This window comes from Dreissena polymorpha, chromosome 4 (genome assembly GCF_020536995.1).
Source record: "Dreissena polymorpha isolate Duluth1 chromosome 4, UMN_Dpol_1.0, whole genome shotgun sequence".
Lineage (NCBI taxonomy): Eukaryota > Metazoa > Mollusca > Bivalvia > Myida > Dreissenidae > Dreissena > Dreissena polymorpha.
The window spans coordinates 2,257,604-2,284,933 of record NC_068358.1 but is presented as its reverse complement, the minus strand read 5'-3'; the positions used below and the strand labels follow the sequence as shown (position 1 = coordinate 2,284,933).

At 34.2% G+C, this 27,330-nt stretch overlaps 1 long non-coding RNA gene across 1 annotated transcript; it reads right to left on the bottom strand.

Moving 5' to 3' along the window:
* Positions 1–206: 206 nt before the first annotated feature.
* LOC127879558 (uncharacterized) lies at positions 207–12,683 on the bottom strand. Its single transcript, XR_008049146.1, has 3 exons — positions 12,472–12,683; positions 5,983–6,071; positions 207–607 (listed from the first exon to the last, which is right to left on the bottom strand). It is a non-coding gene; the product is annotated as an uncharacterized LOC127879558 (long non-coding RNA).
* Between the last annotated feature and the right edge of the window lie 14,647 nt (positions 12,684–27,330).

Here is a 27,330-nt window from a genome sequence, read left to right as displayed (position 1 = left end):
ACTTAACAATTCACATTAATATCCTCTATTTTAAATGAGGAAAATCATGTAAAATATGTGCCAAAAATCGCCCAGAAGCCACGATTTGGCACCTTTATTTCAAAAAATTTCCGGGGGGGCATGCCCCCGGACCCCCCTAGCAGGTTGGCCTCCTCAAATAACTCAAAAGCCTGCTACAAAGAATCCTATTGAAAACCCTGACTGGGTTTATTGGTAAGTTTTTTTGATTTGCAATGGCCTTCAAACGAATCCATGAATACCAACGGAAAGCGAGGGATGATCTTTCAGTACTTGGTATTCCTCTTGTTAACATGTTATCAAGTCGAATTGAATGACTGATGTCTGAGCCTTGAATGGTATACTTTACGATGCAGTTAAAAGCATTTTTATACTCCCAGGGTCCAAAGACAGAATCCTGTAGACCAAACTCAGTTGTGACGGACAAAACATTAATTGGGCCAAGAGTAAGCAATTTTTGTAAAGTTAAAATTTGTGTTGTTGCTTTATTTACATTTGTATTAGCATTGGATATTTCTATACTTTCCTGTGTGGTAGACTGAGCAACCATATACTTATCCTTTTTAATCACATCATCTGGTCTTCCTTCCTGCAATATTAATTTTCACTGATAATTTTCATTGTTTGAAACAGTGAAAATTATCAGTTTTAATTCACTGATATTTCTCTATAAACCATTGGAAAGCATACAATAAACATGAATAATTCCAATTGCACCCCGTGAGATAAGATTTTAGCAGCATTTAATACTTAGTCTCTTTTATTTTGATATTCCACAAAGCAACCATGCACATCAACACAGTAATCTTCATTCAAAATGTCAACTCAAGACTTGGAAAGCTTTCATGTGCATCATTGTCTACTCTCACAGCGCTTCCGTTAGTGGACGTCCTGGCGTAAATTACGCCCGAAATTGGCAGTCGTACGTCCATTATGCAAATGGTGGAAGTCCCGTGGACGTCCGATAATCCGCATGTATGTACACTATTTTCTAATACACAACACGTTCAAATGTCAACAGTAAATTGGGTTATTCAGACCGTTTACTTCGCACAAGAGCTACTGTTTTCAATGAATTTCTCAGCGAGTGGCCAATATTGATTTTTCCAGCTCTCAATCAAAGTCTTCTTGATAAGCGCATCAGCCAATCAGTTCTCAGGCAACCGAATACACGCCGACCCCACATGAAGCTGTATACAATAATATTAGCAATATTAGCGACCTCTGCATTACGAAGTTTTTATTCAGCAATCAAATATTAGAGTCCACGCTTTCCCCGCGGAAGAATGACGTTACGTTGTGCATGAAGTCTAATTTTTGCATGATTTTCATCTGTACACGAAATACACGAGAAATGTTTATTTGTTGCTAGAATTTTCGTAACTTTCCGTGAATAGTAAAATCCTGATTTTTTCGGATAATACTTTGATTATACGCATTTGAAAATAAGCAGTCTGGATAATAAACCCATCCCCTGATCGCCAATGCGATGAAATCTCGGCTCTGGAGATAGCAAATAAACCGACAAATTATCAATTTACGAAAATTTGTTCGCGTGCGCGATCATTTGAGAACGAATTCGGCATTTCGGAAATGTTCATTTGGTACCGATTTTCTCCGGTATTTTATTTATTTATTTCCGATTTGTTAGCAGATGGTAATGACATGGACTGCAATTGACGAAATATCTTCGCTAGTTTCTCTCAAATCGCGTTACGTGATTAACGCATGTTCAATGGGAATTCCCCCATCCCATAATTCAACTTGTGTATAATGGCGGATGGTAGCAGACGTCAATATTGTCCGTATTTTGGTTTTGAAAATAGAAATCGTAATACTACTGGATTATCGGGTAATGGATAGAGTTGGAACATGTACGTGTATTAAAATTCTAAAATAAAAGTGGGACTTCGAAATTTATGTCTGGGACGTCCAAAATTTTAGGCTTGGAATTCAGGACTTCCAACTTTTAAAAGCTAACGGAAGCGCTGCTCTCATCTCAACTGTATTATCGACTGCGACTTTCATGGTAGACGAAGCACCTTCATGGACATGTTTGTCGACATAATTGAAACACCCATGTCAGTGTTTTCTTTCCTTCAAAATTTGGGCCTTTTTTCCGATTTTCAATGGTCATTACATAAAAAATCAAAAGAGGCGACTTAAGGGGTGTATTGAAGCTTCGGAAGCAAAAAAAGCCTTTATGTGTAAAAAATTCACACCACATGAATTCATTCAACCAGATTCTCAAGAACCAAATAACCAAAGCATGGTTTTGTCAATAATTCATGAACCTATAAGCTCATGCGTAAATGACTGTGAATCTGAATCGGTTAAAAACCTTCAGGTTCATTGTCCGGGAGAACAGCTGAGCCATGGACACAGCAATAGCCCTGGCTTGAAATAATTAATTTAACAAATAAGGAGTTATGTAAGATTAAATTTTAGAAATAGGGGATAAAATAATAATTAATTTTTAAAATAGGGGGCAAAATAAGAATTTGACCAAAATGTTATCTGGAGCTCTGGGTACAAGTGCGTAGCATGTCAGACTCAGGACTCCAATAATTTACTTTTTTATCAACTCGCAAAAAAATTGCAAGTTGTTAAAATTTTAACTCGCATTTTTTTCTTTCCAGCTCGCAATACAAGTTGGTAAAAATCAAAGCGCAAGCCACGAGACTGATACAAGCACTTGTAACAATTGACTTGCGTAACATTCCTTTTATTATATACAAAAGTGAATCATTTAATTTAAAAACAAGAGCCGTCTCCATCGGAAGACATATCATCTACTGAATGTCATAACTAGGGTAACTGACATTTTGTGAATTGTTCAAGAATATATATTTTCCGATATTTTCTGACATACAGTAAGAGCACTTACGTTATTTGTTGAATTCAAAATATTTCAGTGTTGAAATTATGATATAATTACTGCTCCTTGTTTAATTTTTTAATTAAAAATAAAGACATCAATTTGGAGTTTTTTTCGTTTTTCAAGTGTTATAATAATACTTATCACAAAATTTGAATACGAAAAAATATATTATTTTAATTGAACAGTTTTTTGCTTCTCTTCAAAATATAACAAAATGTCAGTAACGCTACTTTTTACATTCAGAAAATGACACGTGTTCGTAATGTCAATTTCGAAAATTTGGTAAAAAACATTATTTCCACCTTATGGAAAACAGCCCCAGCGAATATTTGATCTGAACACCCATCGCGGGGGTCGATTGGCAAGCGAACACCGTAAAATGAACACCGCAACGAGTGGCGTTTGTCAAAGTACACGTTGCCTGTACTGTACGTCATTCTAAATGCAACAAATGAAAAAAATGTTTTACATGATTGGAGTATTCATAAATGACTCCGTATATTGCCTCTTTTGCCTAGAAACTTTTCTGGAAATAGCTTGTGTAATTCCAAATTTCGCCATAATTTTACTACCGGACACCAGGTCTGTCAATATTAGAATCATTTCCGGATTTTCCAAATTATTACCAGAACAATCCGAGGACCGACGGTATTTCGGAAAGACTGCACTGGGGGCCATGATTTTTCACTGATCTGGACCATTTTCGAACTCGTCCGAGATATCAATAAAACCAATGTTTTCACCAACTTTCATGATAATTGGGCAAAAATTGTGACTTTTAGTTTGTTTACAAGGTTTTTCTTGTTTTTGACCTACTTTTTGACCCAGCATGACCCAGTTTCAATCTCAATCAGGACATCATTGGAACAAATGTTCTGACCAAGTTTCATGAAGATCGGACAAAAAATGTGGCCTCTAGACTGTTTACAATCAAATGTGGACGGACGACGGACGGACAGAAGACTGATCAAGACCAATCACAAAAGCTCACCTGAGCAATCAAGTGAGCTTAAAAGTGAAAATGTATAAAAATGTCGGTTACATTACTTATAACATTCAACACTTTTTCGAAACCTAAACCAAGATTTTAAAAGCTAAACACGGACCCTAAGTTAAAGGTCAAGGTGAAAGGGGTCAAAATTTGTGTGTATGGAAAGGCCTTGTCCATATACACATGCATACCAACTGTGAAGGTTAAATGTGAAGTTACATACAAATTATAAGAAATTTTAAATCTAATTGCAAAAGTGTGACGGAAGGACAGACGGACAGACAGTGCACTATAATTATGCACTCCTTCGGGGGAATAAAAAATGAGTTTAAGCATTCATAATTAACGAAGAATGAATGCTCTTATAATTTTATTTTTTCAAAGTTACTTCATTAAAAGTAGTCCGGCTAGTATGGTTATATGGAATTTGAAAACTTGTTAGTAGTGTAATACGGGAATTATTTCTGTGCACAGGGCCCTCAATCTATCAAATCTGCCGCCGAATTTCGGCGGCAGTCCCCCACCTGAAAAGTATACTTTTTTCCCCTTTTGGGGGAAAAAATTCCCCTTAAAAAAAAAAAAATTTTTTTTTTTTAATAGAAAGATGTGTCTCATGATTATTATATCTCAAATCTATTTCAATTTCATTTTTTCAAACATACTAAATTATGAAATATGCAATGAATATAGTGCAAACATGTACAAATGAAATAATGAGAGAGTAAGTAAAAAATCCCCCAAAAAGGGAAACGCCGCGAAAATTCCCCCTCCTAAGGGCTGCGGACCCCTTCCCCCAAAGTAATGTGAGGGCCCTGGTGCAGATAAATTTTACTGATTGATACAACTTGTATGTTTTGGGAACATAAAGCAGGTATATTACTAGTGACCTGAAAATTAACAGGGGTCATCTGCCAGTCATCATCAATGTACCTATGAAGTTTCATGATCTTAGGCGTAAGCATTGATGAGTAATCATCCCAAAACCATTTTACTATTTAGAGTCACTGTGACCTTGACTTTTGACCTAGTGACCTGAAAATGATTAGGGGTCATCTGCTAGTCATGATCAATGTTCCTGTTCCCAAGTTTCATGATCCTGGGCATAAGAATTCTTGAGTTATCATCTGGATACCATTTTGCTGTGTCCAGTCACTGTGACCTTGACCTAGAGACCTGGAAATCAATGGGGGTCATCTGCCAGTCATGATCAATGTACCTATGAAGTTTGATGATCCTAGGCGTAAGCATTCTTGAGTTATCAACCAGAAACCATTTTACTATTTAGAGTCACTCACTCACTGTGGCCTTTACCTTTGACCAAGTGACCTGAAAATCAATAGGGGTCATCTGCCAGTAATGATCAATGTACCTATGAAGTTTCATGATCCAAGGCCTAAGCATTGTAGAGTTATCGTCCGGAAACCATCTGGTGGACGAACCGACGGACGGACCCACCGACACGTGCAAAACAATATACCCCCTCTTCTTCGACGGGGTGCATAATAAATGTAAATAGTTTAATTTTCTATTTTCATTAAAAAAAAATCAATCAACACATATTTCAAGAATTCAGAAAAAAGTCTACATATTAAGTGAAGACAATCATATCGTGTACAGAATGTAATAACTTCTGTAACTAACATTTTGTATATTTTTCAGGAGAGCATATTTTCCAAAATACATTAAGAGCACTTATGCTACTTTTTGCATTTAAAATATTTCAGTGATAAAATTAGGGTAACTGCTTCTTTCTTAACTTCGTATTGTTTTTAATGATATCTCAATTTGTAGTTGTGTTTTGTTTTACAAATTTTACTATAACACTGATAATAAAATTAGAATACTCAAAAGTATTTATTATGTTAATAAAACAGATTTTAGCTTCTCCTGAAAATTTAACAAAATGTCATTTACACTACTTATAACATTCAGAAAACAACACGTGTTTGCTTATTTCAATAAGGAAAATTTGGTTAATTTTTTTTTTAAATGAGCAACTAATTTATTCCAGAGTGAGGGGGCCAGGGCCGCTACACTAAACAGATAAAAGCGCTGTTGTCAAGTAAGTAAGTATTAAGGTAAGTATTCATACCTTTTTCTGTTGAAACTGTCGTTTCTTTGGTCTCCCACGCCCGCGGGTATTTCCAGTTCTGTTGTTATTCATAATTTATTGTTTTGAATCTATTGAGAAAAAAAAATATGGGTTTATATCTACATGTACAACTGTTTAGGAAGTGACTACAGGTATGGATCCGTACCTCTAGAATCTCGTTCTAGGGGTATGGATCCGTACTTCTAGCCAAAACCACTAGGGTTTTGCTACAGGTACGGACCTCCCGTTTTCACATATTATATGCCCTTTTTCATAGTTAAATTGTTCCACCCGTATGTTAGATCAATAACAACAAAGTATTTACATTAATTTTAAATCAATGCAATTTATCCGGTCGGGAGGACTTGTTTGTTTACATTGTTCAGGTCAGCAATAATAACCGAGTAACACCGGTTATGGTATAATCTATAACTGCTTCTGTACATAGTGAAAGCGTTGTCGTCTCGCGGATGGGAGCATTTTAATTTAATAATTGTTAAAAAAATAAATAATCTTATGATAAGACAAAAAATATTACCTTTCTGTATTTCAATACTGAATGTATTATACTTACGTTGTTAAATAAAATGCTCTGCCTCGAAATGTATCATTTCAAATTCAATTGAAGTATTTGGAGGAATTGCTGATTTAAAGAACTTTTATATAATAACTTTAATTATTTGTATTAATTGCTGATTCGATTAAACTTTAAGATATTAAAATGAACAAAGGCAAACTTTACACACGGTAAGGCTTTACAACTTCGGTAGTTTGCATGTGCGTGTACTCAGCGTGTCAAACTTTGAAACATGTACCGAACTGAAACAACGTCTGTTTTCCACGTGTACAGTTAGTAATTGCCTTTTTGGAAGTTACTTTCTGCAAACAATTTAAGCTAAGTGTGAACATTTAAATTGTCTTCAATAGGACCGACAGTGTCTTTAATGTGCTTTCTGACGTGCTTTAGCGCATTTTTGGAAATGGTTATTACCTTTAATTACAAATTGAGTGCAATATGAGCACATACCAGCATACAGTATGGTGGCCGTCTCTTTTCGAGTTGGGGAACAATTTCCCTCTTTTCTAAGTCTCCAGAGTAAAATAGAACAATATCAAAGTGCTAACAAAATTCAAATGTACAGACGCAGTTCGCGTTGTCTTGCAGCTGCTAAAAGTAGGTGTCCAAATAGAGTGTTCAAGGAAGAAATAAAATATTGGGAATTATACAGTTGCATAAATGGCAAGAAGCAGTTTAAAGCACGTGGAACCGGTGCTCGCAACCTAAGGTGTCAAGTGATATATATATATATATATATATACTGGCATGACATGTGATATGATACTGCGATGTGACAAATCCACCTTATGGTAAAATATTTGGATTTTGAGTTTTATACTTTATTGAGTAGTTCAATGATTTCTGATTACAACGGTATGTCTACTTTGTTAATGTGTTCAATATTGATATTGATATGAACTTTTATAAAATATGTTGTTACCGTTTTTGCAAAGCGACGCCGCAAAATTACTGAGGTTATTCATAAAATATTTTTAAATATCAACCGACAGCAGGGGTTTTTCAGCACTGTCTGCGCCTCCGGGAAACGGATGCATTCCCAAAGCAAACAGACCCGTTCCCAATCGTATTTTGATTGCGTTTTTCCTAATTCCAAAATAGATAATCTTCCAAAATCGTAAAAAGTAAACATAATTTATATCGAAAGAGTGACTTCCCTTCCTTCGCGACGTAATAAAACCTTTAGTGACACAGATTTTTTGGTGTATTTGCCGGATGCATTTACTCTCAGCGATGACGTTCGAACTGTTCCGCATTATACAAAAGAGTATTTAGAGCCGCACAATACACATTCTATACCATATCTGTAGACGCTTATTTTCAATCATGACTGAAATCTTCACGGAGTAAAGGGCAACTTCCCTACAAAGTTCATGTAGTTCGATACCATAATTCAATGAAACGTATGAAAAAACATTATTACCGTTCTTGTCGTTACATTCTGCATCAAGACTAACTGTCCAGCGCCGTTTGAAACCTTTGTTTACATACATTTCAACTAACTGACATTTTAAACATACGAGTGATTTCATTGGTCCAATGCGGAGGTGTGTCTTTACAACTGGAGATTTCATTCATAAAGAATACATGATCACTGTCAACTGGGTCATGCGTGTTGTGTATCGTGTTATTTCTTAAAAGTTGACCCAGCATTTGTAAAAATATTGCAAGACATATACATTTCCAGAAAGGAAATTCATTTCTGCGTTGAATAAGACCGAGATCGTGAAAATCGCTGCACAATTGATGAAGATATGGCTGTTCAAAGCGATGCACCCCGTTTTGGGGTGATTTTGAGTTGCATACCTTGTTATATATATATTTGATAGTGAAATTTTTTTTTTCAGAAAAGTTAATTTTTCGTTATAATATGATTATTTATCATTCAAAATGATGTTTTCACTAATTAATATCATAGCCACACGCTAACCACCTGTGAGTCTTCCGATCACGTTTACTCTATGCTAATAACTACTTCGTATTTTTATGAAGAGGAAATTTTATTTGTGAATATACATTTATTTGGTACTAAATATGCTATATTTGCCCTTTTTTTTTAAGAGTTTTAATGTTTATTTCGTTTTTATTATCAATTTATTGACTAAACAAAAGCCCTTTATACATGTTTTACGTTACTGTAACCAGTGTTTTTGCCAACCAGTCAGTGCGCATGCGCGGAAAATCCCGAATGTAAACAATAACAATTAACTCGTCTATATTGCAACATAATGATAAATGCAATAAATAGAGGCATTTTGACAGCAGACTGTTGAAACTAAGTACGAATTTCCACACGACCAATCTGAATGAAATTTGATCGTCTGTCTTGTAATGAATAAAGGGAAATCAACATACAAAATAACATAAGTAAAATATAAAATAACTTACAATTTGATTGCTATCGTTTTTCTAGGTTTATATAAAGTAATTGTTGAAGAAATCACGGTTATCGATCACGCTACCAGCTTAATCGAATTTTCCAATATGGCGCCGCTATTTCGACCTCTGGCCTAGTTGAAAATTCCCAAACACGTGCTTTTTAATGTTAAATGCGACGTACTTTATATCGTTTCCAATTTATAATTCTGGTACCAAAAGAAAGATCAGAGCTAACATTTTGTGATTTTCAATGCAAATTAATAAAAAAACCATTATATTTTGAAGAAACTTTCATAGACTTTTGGACTACTTTTCGTCGCGTAGAATTAACATAGCACAATTTCGCGAATATCATCGGAAACGTTTTTCATTGGTGAACATAAATATATCAAGATCATTAATATTCAAATGACCTTGTCAGGTCGCAAATGTGTTGTAAACAACCGGGTGTCAGCGCAGGTAATCGAAAATGCAGTAAACAAAGGAAATGGGACACAGACCAAAGACCTATCAATATACAATATATGTATATTGATAGGTCTTTGCACAGACGTTGTACTTGAATCCAATATAGATTGTTAAGCAGCGAATATAAACTAAATATTATTAAAATTTATATCATATTAAAGAGAATTTATTTTTCTTTCAATCTGCATTTATATTATTTTGATTTTATTTAAGATACTTTATAAAAATAACTTGCAATGGAACCACTATGCAGATTAGCTGATTTTCTTAGATCTTTCACTGATAAGATAAGATCTGCTGGGGTTGCTAATATTAATAATATAGATCTATAGGTTTCATTCAATCGTAATACACATACATATAATTAAATTTTGTTTAATCACAGAGGTTTGTGATATAAAAAATAGTACGACGTTGTGTCAGAAATAAAAGTATTGACGGTTGAGTGTTGATTTTCCATTAAAATGTAAACAAACTTATGAGTGTTATTATACTGTCCCAGTATAATATATTAATAAATGTGATATAAAAATACATATTCACTCGTGTATTTATTAACTTTGAAGTAAACACCCCCAGTGTGCTAATGTTTGTATCCCTACCGAGATGCATGCAAAATGCAAGTTCAAATAAGCCAAGCTTTAAAAAAAGTTTGTAGCTTTTAATTACAACTTCGCTGAAATGGTATATGAAATAAATTTTAACCTTTTAAATCTGCACGTATAGACAACAGCCCTAGCTGTATTTATCCAGGAAAGTTGGTTAGTCAGTTCGTTAAAACCACTACTATACTATAACACTTTCTTGATTTTCAGACTTTTTTTTTCAAAATTAAGGGCCATGGACAAGAGCGCTTCCACATGGTGTGGCCTGGATGTAGTCTAACATAAGTGCAATTATTCATTTAAAAAAATTACTTGGAATGATTATTATATTTCACCTCATATGGTCACTATGTCAGACTATAACTGAACGCTCTTCATCCGCGAGACGACAACGCTTTCACTTTGTACAGAAGCAGTTATAAATTATACCATAACCGGTGTTCCTCGGTTATTAATGCTGACCTGAACAATGTAAACAAACGAGTCCTGCCGAGCGGATAAATTGCATTTGATTTAAAATGAAGGTAAATACTTTTGTTATTAATCTAACATACGTGTGGAACAATTTAACTATGAATAAGGGCATATAATATGTGAAAACGGGAGGTCCGTACCAATAGCAAAACTCTAGTGGTTTTGGCTATAAGTATGGATCCGTACCCCTAGAATAAACAATGTATAGTACCATATGGAATTATAGAAAAGATATGTTTTGTAGTTTAAGGGGACAGAACTTGAAAATTCGGGAAGAAAAGGGAATTTATTCACTTTGCACGGTGTCTAGTCATTACACCCCCTGGACGTTACACCCCTGGTCATTACACCCACCAAGCCTGGTCATTACACCCACCAAGCCTGGACATTACACCCACTCTTGAGATTAGTGAGTAGGTTGTACGGTGCGGCTGAATATAAAGTATAGAAATTGTCTAGAATCGTGAAATCTCACTAGTAGGAAGTGTATATACTGTTTAAAGTGAAATGGGATTTCTTGGCAATATTATTTTAGTTTTGTTATTTCTGTCTGTATATTCCTGAAAAAAAGTATTAATGATTTAGATGCATATTATTACATTTTGGTGAAATAAAAAGAAATGTATAAATTTAAGATTGTGTTTTGTTTATTCTTAATATTTTTTTTATTTATCATTTTTTGAAATTTATTTTCAAAGTTTTTTCTGTCTGATTATTCTTGAAAAAATTATTTATGATTTAGATGCATATTATAACATTATGGTAACATAAAAATAAATGTATATGAATTAAGATTGTGTTTTGTTTATTCTAAATAATTATTGTATTTATCATTATTTTATTGTGTTTTCAAAGTTTTTTCTGTCTGTATATTCGTGAAAAAATTATTTATGATGTAGATGCATATTATTACATTATGGTGAAATAAAAATAAATGTATATGAATTAAGATTGTGTTTTGTTTATTCTAAATATTTATTTAATTTATCTTTATTTTTATTTCTTCAAGTTTTTTTGTCTGTATATTCTTGAAAAAAGTATTTATTATTTAGATGCATATTGTTACAGTCATTAAATAATTTGAGCAACCATTAATCTCATCAGTGTCATCTTACATGACAAATCCAATTAGTGGTTCATAAGTTGATAACACCTTTCTAATCTAATCAATATCTTGGTGGGTGTAATGTCCAGGCTTAGTGGGTGTAATGACCAGGCTTGGTGGGTGTAATGACCAGGGGTGTAACGTCCAGGGGGTGTAACGACTGGAAACCACTTTGCACCTAGGCCACTCCAAATTGATTTGTTGGTCAACGGATTTTTTTTTAAAATAGTTGAATAGGCGAGGAAAAAAAATCTTTAGCTATATTGATGCATATGTACATGACTTTTAAAAGAATATTTATGAACAACAGATACATTTGCATCAGATTTTCATCCGGGGACTCAAGAAAATATCATAACACACTTTATTCAAAAGGTTGATTCTTATTGGTTCTTATACAGCTGGGGCTCAACTAGAGCCAATCAAAAGACTTGTTGCATTATTGAAGCCTCATTGAGTCATTCGGTTTAACTCGGCGTACATCGGTACACTTTTGACTCGTACTTATCGTGATTAACGTATGCGTTAACGGATTCCTTTCAGCAATGCGTCCACTGCCGGACGCGCGGATATTTATTAACTGATTAGAATCTGTTTTGTTTTTACATAATCGTTGTTTGTACGAATATTTTTCATTTCAAAAGTTTTCTGTAAAATTGAAATCGTAAAAACTACCCTTATCTCTTGCCCTGAGTAAAGTTCATTAAACATGTTAAATACTGAAGATGGCGTTCATGTCAATAATATTCATGATATTTCCATATGCGAGTGTGATTGTAAACACAAGTTTCTGAAAGCAGTGCGAAAAGGGGATTTACGCAAAGCCAATAAATCTGCGCAGATTTTTGTTAATATTGACAATAAACTGCATGTTTTCTTACCGTTAGTATCTGACAGTCCGTTGGTCACTTTGTGGAAGATCTTGCAATTAGTCCGTTTAAGTTATTATTGCCTTACACTTTTCAATATAAATTTATGAACTTTAAACAAAATAAGTAACTATCTAACTATTTAATTGACTAACACGCGCGTTTTTTTCCCCAATATCCGAGACATTTTACTTTCGCGCTTTGCCCTTAATGTCTGGCTTTTAAAGTTTACCGCTTTTTTTGCGAATACAATGACGTTTACATATGAATTGGCCAATGAAAATTTCGGCGGGATGACGTCAGGCGCCAAAACTGGCGCGTGGTTTTTCCCGGTATAGACCCAATGTGTCAACGCTGTAAATGCGCGCTTAGCATTGTGGGAAACGGACTATTTCCAGCATGGCGCCCGTAAACATTATGAACACGGAAGTAAAAATAGTAATTAATTATTATCAAAAACAGGCCTCATCAAACCGGGTCAGCCATGATATATTCTTGGATGCAGTTTGTGCTTCAAAAGGAGCTACTATTCATGCCAGCCTATCGATGTAATATTCACTAATCACGTTGCAATGACGGTTATCTTCGAAATAATAAATACATATTTACAATTTAATACCTGCAGTCCTGCTGAATTTTGAGGACGTCATCGATTCAAAATAAACGGATGTGAACATTGCAAGGAATCTAACATACATGTTATTTGTGAGAGGATTATTTAGGGATGAAATCAAATGGAAGTTAATGGATTAAACATTTGGAGGAGGTCGTCATGGTATCATCATGTCTCATCATGAACATTTGGCACTTTCATATATTTATTGATCAGTAGATACTGAAAATGCTAAATGTGCTAATCGCAATATCAAACTCAAAGTAAAACAGGTAGGATTGTTACAGCTTTGTTTTTCTTAACATAATATTGTATGTTTTCCATTCAATGTTTATGCTCATTTTTTATATAATTTACTAAATGTATTCATAACCAGAATAGTTTATGAATGTATAAACAAAAAGATACATTAACAGCATGTTTAACTATTTAATAAATATGCTTAGCTTAGTCTTTTGGTACTCTTCTTTCATGTTTATTTTTTTTCCAAATTACTAAAACTTTTTTGATAGCAAGAACAAATTGATTCAGTACAATGAATTGCATTTGCAATGTTATAGTGGGAACAATATTTGATTAACTCAAATTTGACTAAATCAACATTCGAGTCAAATTAATCAAAGTTGTTTGCACAGATAATTATTGCCCATTCATACTGCTATGAATTAATGGACTATAACACCTATATAATATATAGGTGGTACATAAAGTTTCAAAGTGGTACATAAAAGGCTTGGTACATAAAAGGACTGGTACATAAGGTGTCACATTGAGCTAAAGAAACTTCAGCGTACAGTTTATATAGTATTGACAGACATGTACTACTACTAGTCGCCTTGAAAGTCGCGCCAGTCAAAAATCATAAAAAGCGACATTTAAAGTTATGGTAGCCAGAACTAGGTATCAGTGTTTCAATAATGTAGTGTTTCCTAATTATGTATTGCTTAGGTTGTTTTGTTTCGAATTTGCATTTTTTTTAGAGCATCTTCAGTCATTTTGCAAAGTCCATGTTTTTTTTGTAATAAGGTAAATTATGTTGCACATGGGAATGCGTGGTAAGTAATAGTAGTAGTAGTAGTAATAGTAGTAGTAGTAGTTATTGTTGTTCTTGTTGTAGTAGTTAATTAATTAGTAGTATTAGCAGTAGTAGTAGTTGTAATCGTTGTGTTTTTATTTGTATTGAATTCTGCTCATACAACACAATGATGCAGCTGCTAATGATGATGATGATGAATATGATAATGCTGCTGATGATTGTGATGATGATTATATGATGGGACTTAGGTCTAAGAAAATTTGTGAGGTTTAAACACAAAACCTGCTGGATAATAAAACCATTTTATGACAAAAGAGCTAGATTATAGAGTATATAATAAGTATAAAATTGGGAAAGTTACCATTCAATGATCATGTGGGCTTCATCAACAGCAATGCATGAAACAGTTATATGATATCTTTTTGAAATGTACTCAATATTGCTCTTCCAATTGTTGTGCTCAGAAATGCTTCTGGTTGGGCATACACCAATGAGTACTTTCCTTGAATTATTTCTTCTATATTTCTAAAGGCCCATTAACAATACTGTCACCCTTAGCAGGACTAACACACGATCTCCCCCCCACCCAAGATGTTTCCTCACCAGACATTTTCCCCCATGACGTTTTTTCCACAAGCATTTCCCTCCCCCATTTTAGTTTTAGTGCTTATGCTTCCCCCCCAATAAATTTATAATTGTTTGGTTGAAGTATAATCTTGATTTATTATCAAAATGATTATATTCCTTATGAAATCTTTAATTAACTTTATCTATGAAGCAGCTTGTTTGTTGTTTTCTTTGGATTTAGAGTTCATATTTTTTTGTTAAACTGTTTAAGGAATGCATTTAAATCATTTGTAAATGCATCTTGGTGTACTATTGGAATAAATGGAATATTCTCAAAATCTAACTGAGTATCTTATACATGTTGTTGTTTTAAATCCAATTAAATAGGATCAATTGATGAATTATTTCAGTTTAAGTAAACTTGGGCTGGGTTGTGGAACTGTAGTTATTTGTTGTGTTTTAATCCAATAAAATAGGGTCATTTGGTGGAATTCATGCATTAATATGTATATAATCCAATTATTGGATGTCACTGAAATTTTCATTTTTACTTATAGCTAATATAGACTAATTTAAACAGAATTGCACTGTCCTTGCACATTATTTCATTATAAATAATATAATTAGCAAATGTAATCACATATTGATATTTTAATAATTTAACTCAATGATATTAATAATATTTAAATTTGCACCAAAAAAACTAGGGTAGGTAGGTAGGTAGGTAGCCTAGGGAATTTTATTTTATTTTGAAATTATCAGTGCTGACAGTGAAACATATTTTTATAGCTTCTTCAACATCAGTTTTTCATTTTATGACCTGCAGCAGATTCTATGCTTCTTTATATTACTATGGTAAGTCATAGAAGTGTTATATATTTTTCAATGATAGAATGTGCTTATCTCATCTAATGAATGACTATCCACCTTTTAAGATGTCACCTAATCTAAATTCATTAATACAATAGTTGTAATTAATATATAGAGGATATTTGTTGGATTCGGTGGATTATCGATTTTAATTCACGAGTGATCATAGAAAATAATATTGCGCCACTCGTGAAAATATATATTTCTATGATCACGAGTGAATAAAAATCGATATTCCACCGAATGCAACACATTTTCTTTTTATTTTATGTTTTTTTCACAGTTTATATACATTGTTAAAGAGTTTAACTAAAGAATTTCGCTAGGATAATGACGTCATTTCGTCAAAAAATGACGTCATTTCACAGTAAACAATGAAAATTATCGATAATTTTCACTGATAATTTTCACTGTTTGAAACAGTGAAATTATCAGTTTTAATTCACTGATATTTTTCTATAAACCACCGGAAAGCATAAAATAAAAATTGTTATATTTGTAACATACTATTCCACTAAAAATTACCATTAAAGAACATCAATGCTGTGCTTTTACTAAATTTTTTACTAAATTTTTCAATGATCTCAATTATTGAAAGAATTTTTTTTATCAGGCACTTATAAAAAAAATGTGTGTACTAAAACAATTGGTTATGAACAAAAATTGGGTACAAACTATTTTGGGTACCATTTTTAGCATAGGTGCGTTTACGCACCTATGCTTATGGTATATACCACATTTCAAAAATCCACATCTATCGGTTACCCATTATGAAGCCTTACCTGATCAAAAATCAGACGAAATATCTATTTAATTTAGTATATGGTCATTCTTACAATTTTTTTTTGGAAACGTTTTTCTCACGTTTTCTTCCAAGAATATTGCTGACACTGTTTTTAGTGAATTTTTCTAAGACCGTTTTGTGTCAAAAAATCTTCTTATAACCTAAAACAAATTTCGTTCGTAAAACAATTCTATCTGCACTATAAATCTCAAACTCCTACGCAGTGGCCTCCCTTATACGAGAAGTTACTGACCGGGCGAAGCAAGGGAAGTAACTGCTGTGAGGAGTTTCTATAAAAATCTGCATTCAGAAATCTGTATTCAGAACTCAATCTGTTGTGCACGTCTGCATCTAACGCTTACCAAAAGTTTTACGACAAATTCTTGACGCAGACGAATAGGGTAGCGTCTTTTTTCATTTGTGAAAAGAATAGTTCGATACAGATCTGTCCGTGCTTAAATTTTGAAAGGCTTGGGTAATTATTTTTCATAAGCGTTTCAAACACTGATGTAAATGGAAAGATTATCTATTTAAATAGTCGGTAATTGTTTGAAATTATTGATTTGAGAAATTCGAGGATGGCGATATCGAACTACATTATACCACGTGACGCCATTCTTCCCTGTATCTTGCACCTATGCTTTTAACGCCATCGGCGCTCTCGTTTTTTATAAGGAAATATCGGGTACCTGAAAGTATACCGGGGTACCAAAAAGTATCATTTGAAAACAGGGCCACGATGGCCCTGTATCGCTCCACTGTTTTTTCTTTGCCAAAAAACGTTCAATGCGCATGGGTTGAAATGTACTCAAGCATGTGACTTTCTCTTTCTATCCATAAATCAGTGAGTAATACTCAATTAAAACTAGGCACGTCGTATAAAATCAAAACCACTGGGCCAAATCTGCTGAAACTTGGCTGCATTATAGATTATGGTTGAAACAAGCTACAGAATGAGCACTTTTGAACCTGAAAGCGTAAAACATTAACCGATAATGGACAGCACAAAATGGGTCATTTTGTACAAAAATGTAAACTTTAAGTGGCATTTACTTTTAGACATGAGAAAGTTGCAAATTTTTAATATTCTGCAAACTTCAACTTGTTTGTTTTTTTTACAAATTCAGAAGCATTTATGCTTGGAATGTATATAAACCCTGTTATTCAATGTCAAAGTTGGCCAAAAATCACAATACAATTACAAAAATGGCTAAGCAACAATGCCCCTTTAACATTATTGCTTATATTTAATTGTATTATTTAAAGAAATAACTTTGTATATTTAATCATAATGGCTCTGTATTTCACACTTGATAGGCCACTGCTGGGGCTTGAACCCAGAACTCATCTCACATTGTAAGATGCGTTTTTCAATTAAACTACAATGACTGTATCGTGTGAAGTTTTTTTTTTATATATGATAATTCATTAATCTCTTATTACATGGTAATTAGTTTAATCCTCATTGTAGACATTATATTTGAATAGTTTAATAATAATGGGAATAATACAATTATTTATAACATATAAATTAACATGCAATAGAAAGCATTCCAGAAACACCCGCGCGCTCGAACGTGCCCTTTTCACAAAATACTGCGTGTTGAAAGTGCCCTTTTCACAAAATACTGCGCGATGAAAGTGCCCTTTTGACAAAAAAGCCCCCCTGCCCTTTTCAAATCCTAGCTGGAGCACTGGCATCGGTGTAGAGATAAAGAAATTATAGTATACGTGTTATTGTTGTGAAAATGTAGAAACCGTGAGGCCTAAAAAATGGAAACATCGTATCCCAAGCACTAACAAACTCAATTTTAAGATATTCAACTGCAGGCAACACAAAATCAGAAGCGGAAAATATAGTGAAACTAATTTTTGACGATATTGTGTCGGAGGCAATCTGCTGTCAGTGCATTGTAAGAAAACTGGTGGAAAAAATCGTTGAACTTTTTTTTTAAATCAAGACTGTATAATATGGATACATCTACATAATTACACAAAATCTCTGAAACTAATCAATTAAGAGTGGAACTTCAACCAGCTTATTCAGGTAAGCAGGTGCAAATTTAAGACAGTTAGACAATGAACATACCCAATTTTAAAACAAAAGTACCCAATTGTCAATTTAAGAAATGGGTACCGACTTTTTTGTACCCAATTGAATATGAAAATACCCAATTGAACTCAAAAGAAGTGGGTATTAACCCAATTACTCAGAAAAGTTATCTGGAGCTCTGCTGTAACGTACAATCTTTATACAGAATGAAGGAGCTTTATTTACAAGTACACTTTTTGTATTCTTTTGATAGTCTACTTAATTTTTTTTTTACTGCTAAATAAAATAACGCGTCAGACTAATGTCGTTAAAATCTAGAGTTTAAATGAAATTATGTCACACGATATAGGTATTAAAATATTTAACAACTGCATGTCCGACTTGTCGTCATTACATTCAAGTCGTCATTAAATTCAAGATTTTAAATGAAAATACGTCACAAGATATATGTATTTCATACCATACGAGTTTTTTGGGATATTTTCAGATCTGAATACTGGTATTTTACATGTCTTAAACTTTAACTGTAATGTATCGCAGATTCAGAGATGTATGTTTTGTTGTAAAGGTCATTTAACCCAACAGATCCCAGACACAAAGAGTGTCCAAATTTGTGCAAACAATTAAATTAAAACTTAGACATTTATCGATTGTCATTACCTGCTGTATAATTTATTTGTGTACTGACATATATTCAATTGTGGAGAACTCAACCGGGATCACCTTTGTGAGAATCTGTTGGAAAAATCACTGCACTAACCTGATACATCAGTCTGTCATGATTGATATTGATCAGTTGTACATATTTTTCTAATTCTGGTTACCATAACTTTAAATGTCGCTTATGATTTTTGACAGGCGCGACTTAATAGTTATGGACCAACCCCATGAGGAAAGTCAACCAGAAAATCCTGAAAAGTTGACAGTTAACAAAGACCGGTCCAAAACAGGTTTTAAATGCAGTTATTGGCCCAAATCAATCACTTGATTGGAAAGATTGACATTTTTCACATTTAACCGATACATTCTTTCACAAAATACTATCTTAAACATTTAAAATTTATCTATTCTGCTCTTTCATATCGAGAAAAACAGCGATGTGACGTACTTTCTTGAAATGCGAATCTCCCGAGATTTCACGGTCATATGATGGTATTTCTACTTTTAGTAACGTAAAATGTGCTCAAGTGTTTTCAAATTCAGAATGACATTTCCCGGTATTTTAGAATATTCTGGCTTGTTTTATGAACAAATTGTAGTGTAAATACAAACTCAAAGTAAATATTTAAAACTACCCGATTCACACTGAAATCAGTTTTATAATCCACCAGACTTATGTTGTTAATCACAAATAATAGATTTCAGAAAACGAAAGTAATGTTTACAATTTCAGCAAAAAATGTCAAGGTCGTTCGAAAGTATCCATATTAAAACTAGTCTTGGACAAAGCAACAATGGCGTCAAAATTGTGAATTTCAGACTGATGAGAGTTATTTTCATCTGTTGTAAGATGCATTTGAAACATTTGAACCTTAAAATATTCCTCGGTGCAGTAATTTATATTCATTCACCAATATATGTATAAATGTATCCAAGAAAATGAGTATTCTTTGATTTATAGCGTGACATAAATATGTTACGACTCTGGTTGACTTTCGATACGGGCTTGGCTTCAGCGTACAGGTATGTCAATACTATATCAGTGTCCGACAAATTTCTTATTGCATGTTATAGATATTACATGTATGTGCACATGTATGTGTACTTAAATTCGGACAGCACGTTAAGTTGGAAACGTAAATAAAGCGTTTAGATGATCAATACGACTGACTCGTATGGTGTTAATCAATGCAATTGCTCTTTTTAACAACAAATACCGAGTTTCAAGAAATCAAGAGTATTAAATCATTTATTTACTTGTGTCCGACTTTAAGTTCTGTCCGAATTTACGTATTGCATCCGTATGTTACGACACTAGTGTGCAGTCAGTATACAATACAATAATTGTTTCAATAATGAAGGAACTGATACAGTGTAACGGTAACGATACAGCGTGTTTACATTATATTTTATTAAGAGGAAATGTTAATGCCAAATAATTCGCGAGATACCCCGGTACTTTAGTTGAAATTCACAACGAAACTTTTAATGGAAACTAAATGATCTCAATGATGTACCCGCTACGAAATTTTTATTTACAAATAAATACACCCATGCCAATTTGTGCGCGCTTTTTATCTGGACCAGGGGCCTATACGTTTGTATAGGTCCCTGTCTGGACAAAGAAATTCATTTATTAAATGTAGAATTTTGTAACCTAAAATAGCTGTACACAACGTGTGCAAACCGTCGCAGGTGATTTACGCAAGTTGCAATAGAACGGTCCTGATTGGGAGCTTATTTCATCATATCTTTAAATAGAATCATATGCCGAAATTCAATTGACACTTTAGAAAATTTCAAACGTTTGTGTTTATGACTCTCATCGTCTATATTACCCTCCCATAATTTGGTTTAAAAAAAATTAAATTGGGCATATATGGGATTATTGATTAACAGTCCAGCGATTTTCCTTGTCCAATTGGGAAAAGTACCCGTACCGGTCCGATTGGGAAAAATTGACTCGTGAAAACCTCAAAATTGGGAAAAATCGAGTCGTGAAATCCTGAAATTGGGAAAATCCCGTCGTGAAGTTTGGGTCTTATTGAATACATCATACAGTTCATACTTAATTGAACATACCCATTTAAATAATCATTTGCAGGCATGCCTTAATGACCATTAAGTTATAAAGTTTATATAAATAACAAAATATTATAAAGAACACACCAAATCAATTACTAGTTGTTTTAATCTCTTTTAAAGCAATGTCTCTCTCTTTCATTTTTGTGAAAATTTCAACAATCTTTGATGTTTGATCATCACTCAGTTGCTTGCATCCCTCCCTGCACAGCATCATTATTGCTGTCAATGTGTCCTGTGATAGATGGTTCCGATTGTTTTTTTGGCATAATATTTGCTATTATGACTCATTTCAAACTACGATAAGGTTACAAACCGACGTAAAACAGTACGCTGGCTGCCTGGCAAAAGAACCGGAAACAGTAACAACTCTATTGATTGAATGCGCTGAATAATAAAAACCGAAATTAATCGAGCGCGTGGTTACACACAACTATACGATTTTCTTTGTTCGCTCGCCGAAAGTTGGTTTTTTTACGAAACTTTCTATCGTTTTGAGAAAAAATTCGGACGCTGATTGGGATTTTTCCAGATGCCGATTGGGAATTTGGGAATTTTCGATCGATTGGGAAAGTACCGTTTTGGGAATTTGGGAATTTTCGTTCGATTGGGAAAGTACCGTTTACCGGTACTTTATAAAGAAGGAGGAAAATCGCTGCAGTCGATCAATCCAATTATTAATTGACAATGCAAACTAATTAGCAGGTGTTAACCGCGTTGTTATTAATATTCATTTTCGGTTTCGTTACCGTTTTGAAGAATCCGCTATTGTTTTGATTTATTTAATGTTCGGCATCCTTGGATATTTAACGACATCAAAAACGTAGTCGCTCTTACTCATTGTTGCGGTTAACAAAGAATTCCAAACTGCGAAATGATGTTGCATCATGTGCGCCAACTATCCAACCGGCTCTCATTATATTATTAGCAGACGACAAATGTTGATTCTGATTGAATGATTAAAATGCACTCTTACTGTTTACGACATTACCGCAAGTGATCGGTGATTGATAAGATAATTGATTGCACTTTGTTATCGGATTATAAACAAGACACGGTGTAGAAACACATGGTCAGCGTGTTTATTCTACGTATGTCTGTCAATAAAACGGGCTACCGCTCTTATAGATTTATAGTAGCCCGGCGGGCGTCAGCTGAAACATTTCAGTAGCCCGATGAAAAAATTCTGTAGCCCCCGGGCTACGGGCAATGGATTTGTCGGACACTGCTATATAAATTGTACACTGAAGTTTCTTTAGCTAATATTTTTCTTATGTTGACAGACCATTGACATTGCTGGGGTTTGTTGAGATAAATACTTATTATCATCAGGGGCAGGAAGACATTATAGACATTAAACAGCGTATCATTACGTAGACAACAGTTGCACAACTGTATGCGTAAAAGGTAAATCAGTATATTAATAATTATGTTGACAACTAGCTTACGTAGCAACGTCCGAAAATATGAAATATCCGACATCTATTTCAATATTTAAAATTCAAGATATAATGACTACTGAACTGTTTTACTTTAAGGAAAAAAACAGTAAAAGTATGTTTTTTATGAAAATGAAACACAACAAACAATATACTTATCATGAAAACGGCTAAACGACTTATTATCCCAATATAACACTGTCATTGAATCGCACATTTCAATATAAAATTATTCCCCTTGAATGTTAATGCATATTGATATAACGAATTCATCAAACGTTATCAAACATGAGTAATTTGCATTGCATCGGATTCCCACAATATTTTGTGGATGTAAATCGGATCCGGTTGTTGTTTATGTGTCAAGCTCATTTTGCCAGTGAGATACTTAAATTTCTTGCGTAGTAAAATCGGCTAGATTGAACTTTACCGGTACGCAGTTGTTTACCACTATCAAATCTACTGTAAAGTACACAAAGATACTTACATAATTCTGCCGTATCTGTCTGAATAAACATCCGCTGCACAAAATATAGACATTTGTATTCATGATTATTAAACACAATCATATTTTTATGTGTTTATTGAATTAATGACACTGAGTTTCTTTGTCGCGTTACAAGATGGCGGATGTCTAACGCTGTTTGTGAAGTGACGTCACAATGTTTATTTGAGCGCGTGCCCGTTCCCACAAAAAAAGTTTAAACACAAAATACTCGAAAACTTGATTTTTGCCAGGTATAACCCCTACGCCAACAGGTAGATCGCATTCTGGTCCATATACATGTCAAATTTCAGCAAACGTGTTCGGCCAGTTTTCAAGAAACTCAAATCGCGGCTATATGCACCAACTTAACGAAACTTAGCCCCCTTTATCATTCGTTCGAATGAACGTCATCAATGATGACGTCCAATACATCACTCATTCCATATATAACATGCATGTATGCAATATAATATGTTGAACAATAATGCACACAGAAAAGAACTAAACAAAAATAAATACGTTTATTGCATATGTACACTTAACGTTAATTGCATATGTACACTTGACGTAGATTGCATATGTACACTTGACGTTAATTGCATATGTACACTTGACGTTAATTGCATATGTACACTTGACGTTACTTGCATATGTACACTTTACGTTAATTGCATATGTACACTTGACGTTAATTGCATATATACACTTGAAGTTAATTGCATAAGTACACTTGACGTTAATTACATATGTACACTTGACATTCATTGCATATGTACACTTGACATTCATTGCATATGTACACTTGACGTTCATTGCATATGTAATCTTGACGTTAATTGCACACAATTGAACACTTGACATGTGTGTTAAATGACTGTCATTTCTTTCGATGGCCTAAGAAACATGGAAAAAATAAAAACAACATCAATTGTCCAACTGCAAATGATAGCACAAACTGTAGATACAATTCTTACAAGCAAAACAACATTCCACATGTTTTAACTGTACCTACTTATGTAGTTCTAAGAAAATGTGTTTGTGGAACACTATGTCCCCCATATATGACCTTTGATCTTGAAGGATGACCTTGACCTTTTATCACTCAAAATGTGCAGCTCAATGAGAAACACATGCCAAATATCAAGTTGCTATCTTCAATATTGAAAAAGTTATGGCCAATGTTAAAGTTTGACACAAACAAACCAACAGACAGGGCAAAAACAATATGTCCCCCAGTATAGATTGGGGGACATAAAAGGTGTGGGTATTGCATTCTAAATTTAAGTAGAATTTCTAACCGCTATTTTGCATCTTTCCATAAAATTTGTCAAATTTTTATTATTACACTGATAAATGAAAAACTGCAAAAAATGATTAAATTTACTCATAGACATAGCCCTTGCAGAGTACTTCATTCTTTGCAAAAAGGAATTAGTCTGCTCACACACTTCTGTGTTAATTTTGCTCAATAATTTGAGTCTTGAGGACTTAAAGGTCTGGGGACATTTGTGAGTGAAACCATGAAACACATCGTGAAAAAACGTGTGTTCTTTCAAAACCCTAGTTCTCGAATCAAACAATACTCCTCAAGTTGACAACTAAAATCATAGAATAACTCATCTGGAGCTGAGTCCATAAAAGCATAAGCTGATGAGGCTTGATCTTTGCAGCCCTCTTGTCCTGGTATCATATGGTAGCCATAACAATGGCCATAATGTTGGGGGTCAAACCACAAAAAGAGGTATGTGCTTCCCTTTCTTCCAACCTCTGGAAACTTTTTTGAACATTGATCAGCTGTATTTTGAGGAGTATCGTCATAATTCGAGCCTCCATTTCCCATATTTTAGATAGGTATATTTCTTAACTGCATTCCATGCGGTGTGAAATAGTAAGCCCGTCCAAATTTTGCTGGGTTGTAAGAGTATGGCTGTAGACTGACTGAATCAGGTTCTTTACAATTTTCAAAAATTTGCGTAATTCTGAAACATAAGTGGTTAAAAAAGGACACTGCAATATTCAAATGCTCTGATTCATGCACTTAAATGAGAATATCTCTGATTTCTGTCGAGAAAGTTCCAACGAAATTTATTTCAGAAGATGTGCAATTTCCACACTGTAGAGAAACCAAAATGCTCGAAAGTTCCTCTAAATATCTGAATGGAACAAGATTTGATAGTGAGTGACTGGATGACAGGATTTTAAGAAGCACAGCTAACTTTCGACTTAACCGAAAACCAAGCTTTTTTGAAACAAATAGAGACAACAAAGGTCGAAATTGAGCATCAACATTTTCCAGCAGGATTGTATTTCTTTGTTCTTCCACTTCACATGTGATTACATTGGATTTTTCAATTGTCCCTAAATATTTTTTAGCAATGTACATAAGATGATCCCTACAATTTGCTTTTGTTTTGGAGTCTTTTGATCCTTGTGTAAAATTAATGAAAGAACGATTATTTCTTCTATTACATGGATCAACAATATTTTCTGAAGTCGGTTTTTCAATCGCTGTGACTGAAGAGTAAGAATGATTTACACCAATCTTAGTTCCATCCGCAGCCAACATTTTAGGATTGAATTTACAAAAAGTACATGGTTGCCGAAAATCAATTTTAAATTTACAGATCCAGGAAAACCACAATGCTATAAAAGAATTCAGAGACATGAAAGGTGCAGATATAGCAGTTGCTCGCTTGCACTGTAAAGTTTTTAGAGTACAAAAAGCTGTAAATGTTGTTTTGCTTGTAAGAATTGCATCTACAAATTCATAGCCTATAGCATTAGAAACTCCAGTCTCACGGCTAAGGAAATGTATTCCATATCTTTCTGGCCCAACATCACAGGTCGTCATGTTCGCTTGGCATTTCACAACATCGATCTAAAATAAAAAATGAACCATCGTAAAACATATAGCAATAACCAAGAAACCGTCGGAGACGGGTGAGGCTCCCCAAAGTGTTTTTGGTCACAATATTGCACTATATATTCAGATAAAAGGAAACGTCTTGAGGGCACAGTAGTTGGGGGACAAGACTGTTTTTATAGAAAATTTTAAAGGGCCATAACTCTGTGAAAAATCATCTGCCCAGAACCAGCTGATAATATGCTTATCTCCTCTTGGTAGTAAAGCTTCCCATAAAGTTTCATTGAATTCCGTTCATTAGTTGCTGAGAAATAGGCCGGACAAGAATTGCACTATATTTACAGTTAATGGAAAATTTCAAAGGGCCATAACTCTGTGAAAAATCATCCGACAAGACCCGCTGTAAACATGCACATCTCCTCTTGGTAGTGAAGCTTTCCATAAAGTTTCATTGAATTCCGGCCATTAGTTGCTGAGAAATAGCCCGGACAAGAATTGCACTATGTGTACAGTTAATTGAAAATTTCAAAGGGCCATAACTCGGTGAAAAATCATCTGACCAGAACCCGCTGATAATATGCACATCTCCTCTTGGTAGTAAAGCTTCCCATAAAGTTTCAGTGAATTCCGGTCAGTAGTTGCTGAGAAATAGCCCGGACAAGAATTGCACTATATGTACAGTTAATGGAAAATTTCAAAGGGCCATAACTATGTGAAAAATCATCCGACCAGAACCTCCTGATAATATGCACATCTCCTCTTGGTAGTGAAGCTTCCCATAAAGTTTTATTGAAATCTGGTCATTAGTTGCTGAGTAATAGCCCGGCCGAAAAATTGTGCATGGACGGACGGACGGACACACGGACGGACAGACATACGAAGCTGCGACTTTATGCTTTATTTTGGGGGAGCATAATAAATTAATAACACAGCACCAACACACAATCAAGATATCATTACAACAAATGTTCTGACTAAGTTTCATGAAGATTGGACAGCAAATGTGACATCTAGGGTGTTAACAAGGTTTTACTAGAGCCATATAAGGAAAAATGCCCCGCCCCCTGGCGGCCATGTTTTTCAACCAACCAGAACCATTTTCGAACTCATATTATTCAGACACATGTTCTGACCAAGTTTCATGAAGATTGGACAATAGGTGTGGCCTCTTAGAGTGTTAACAATATAAAGAAGTGAAACTCCAGCTGCTGGAGCAGTATTGAATTCTCATTAAAAACAATTAGTTGGTCCTTCATTTAAGGCAAGTGACCGATTGCCCAAACAGTACAAAACAGCGCAATACAGCACAATACAAACCAACATAAACACAAAATATGAATAAAGCTGGGGTCACCGCCTTGGAACAGTCAATGCAAAGCATTGGGGGGTTAAGCCGGTTACAGAGCGCTCAACCTCA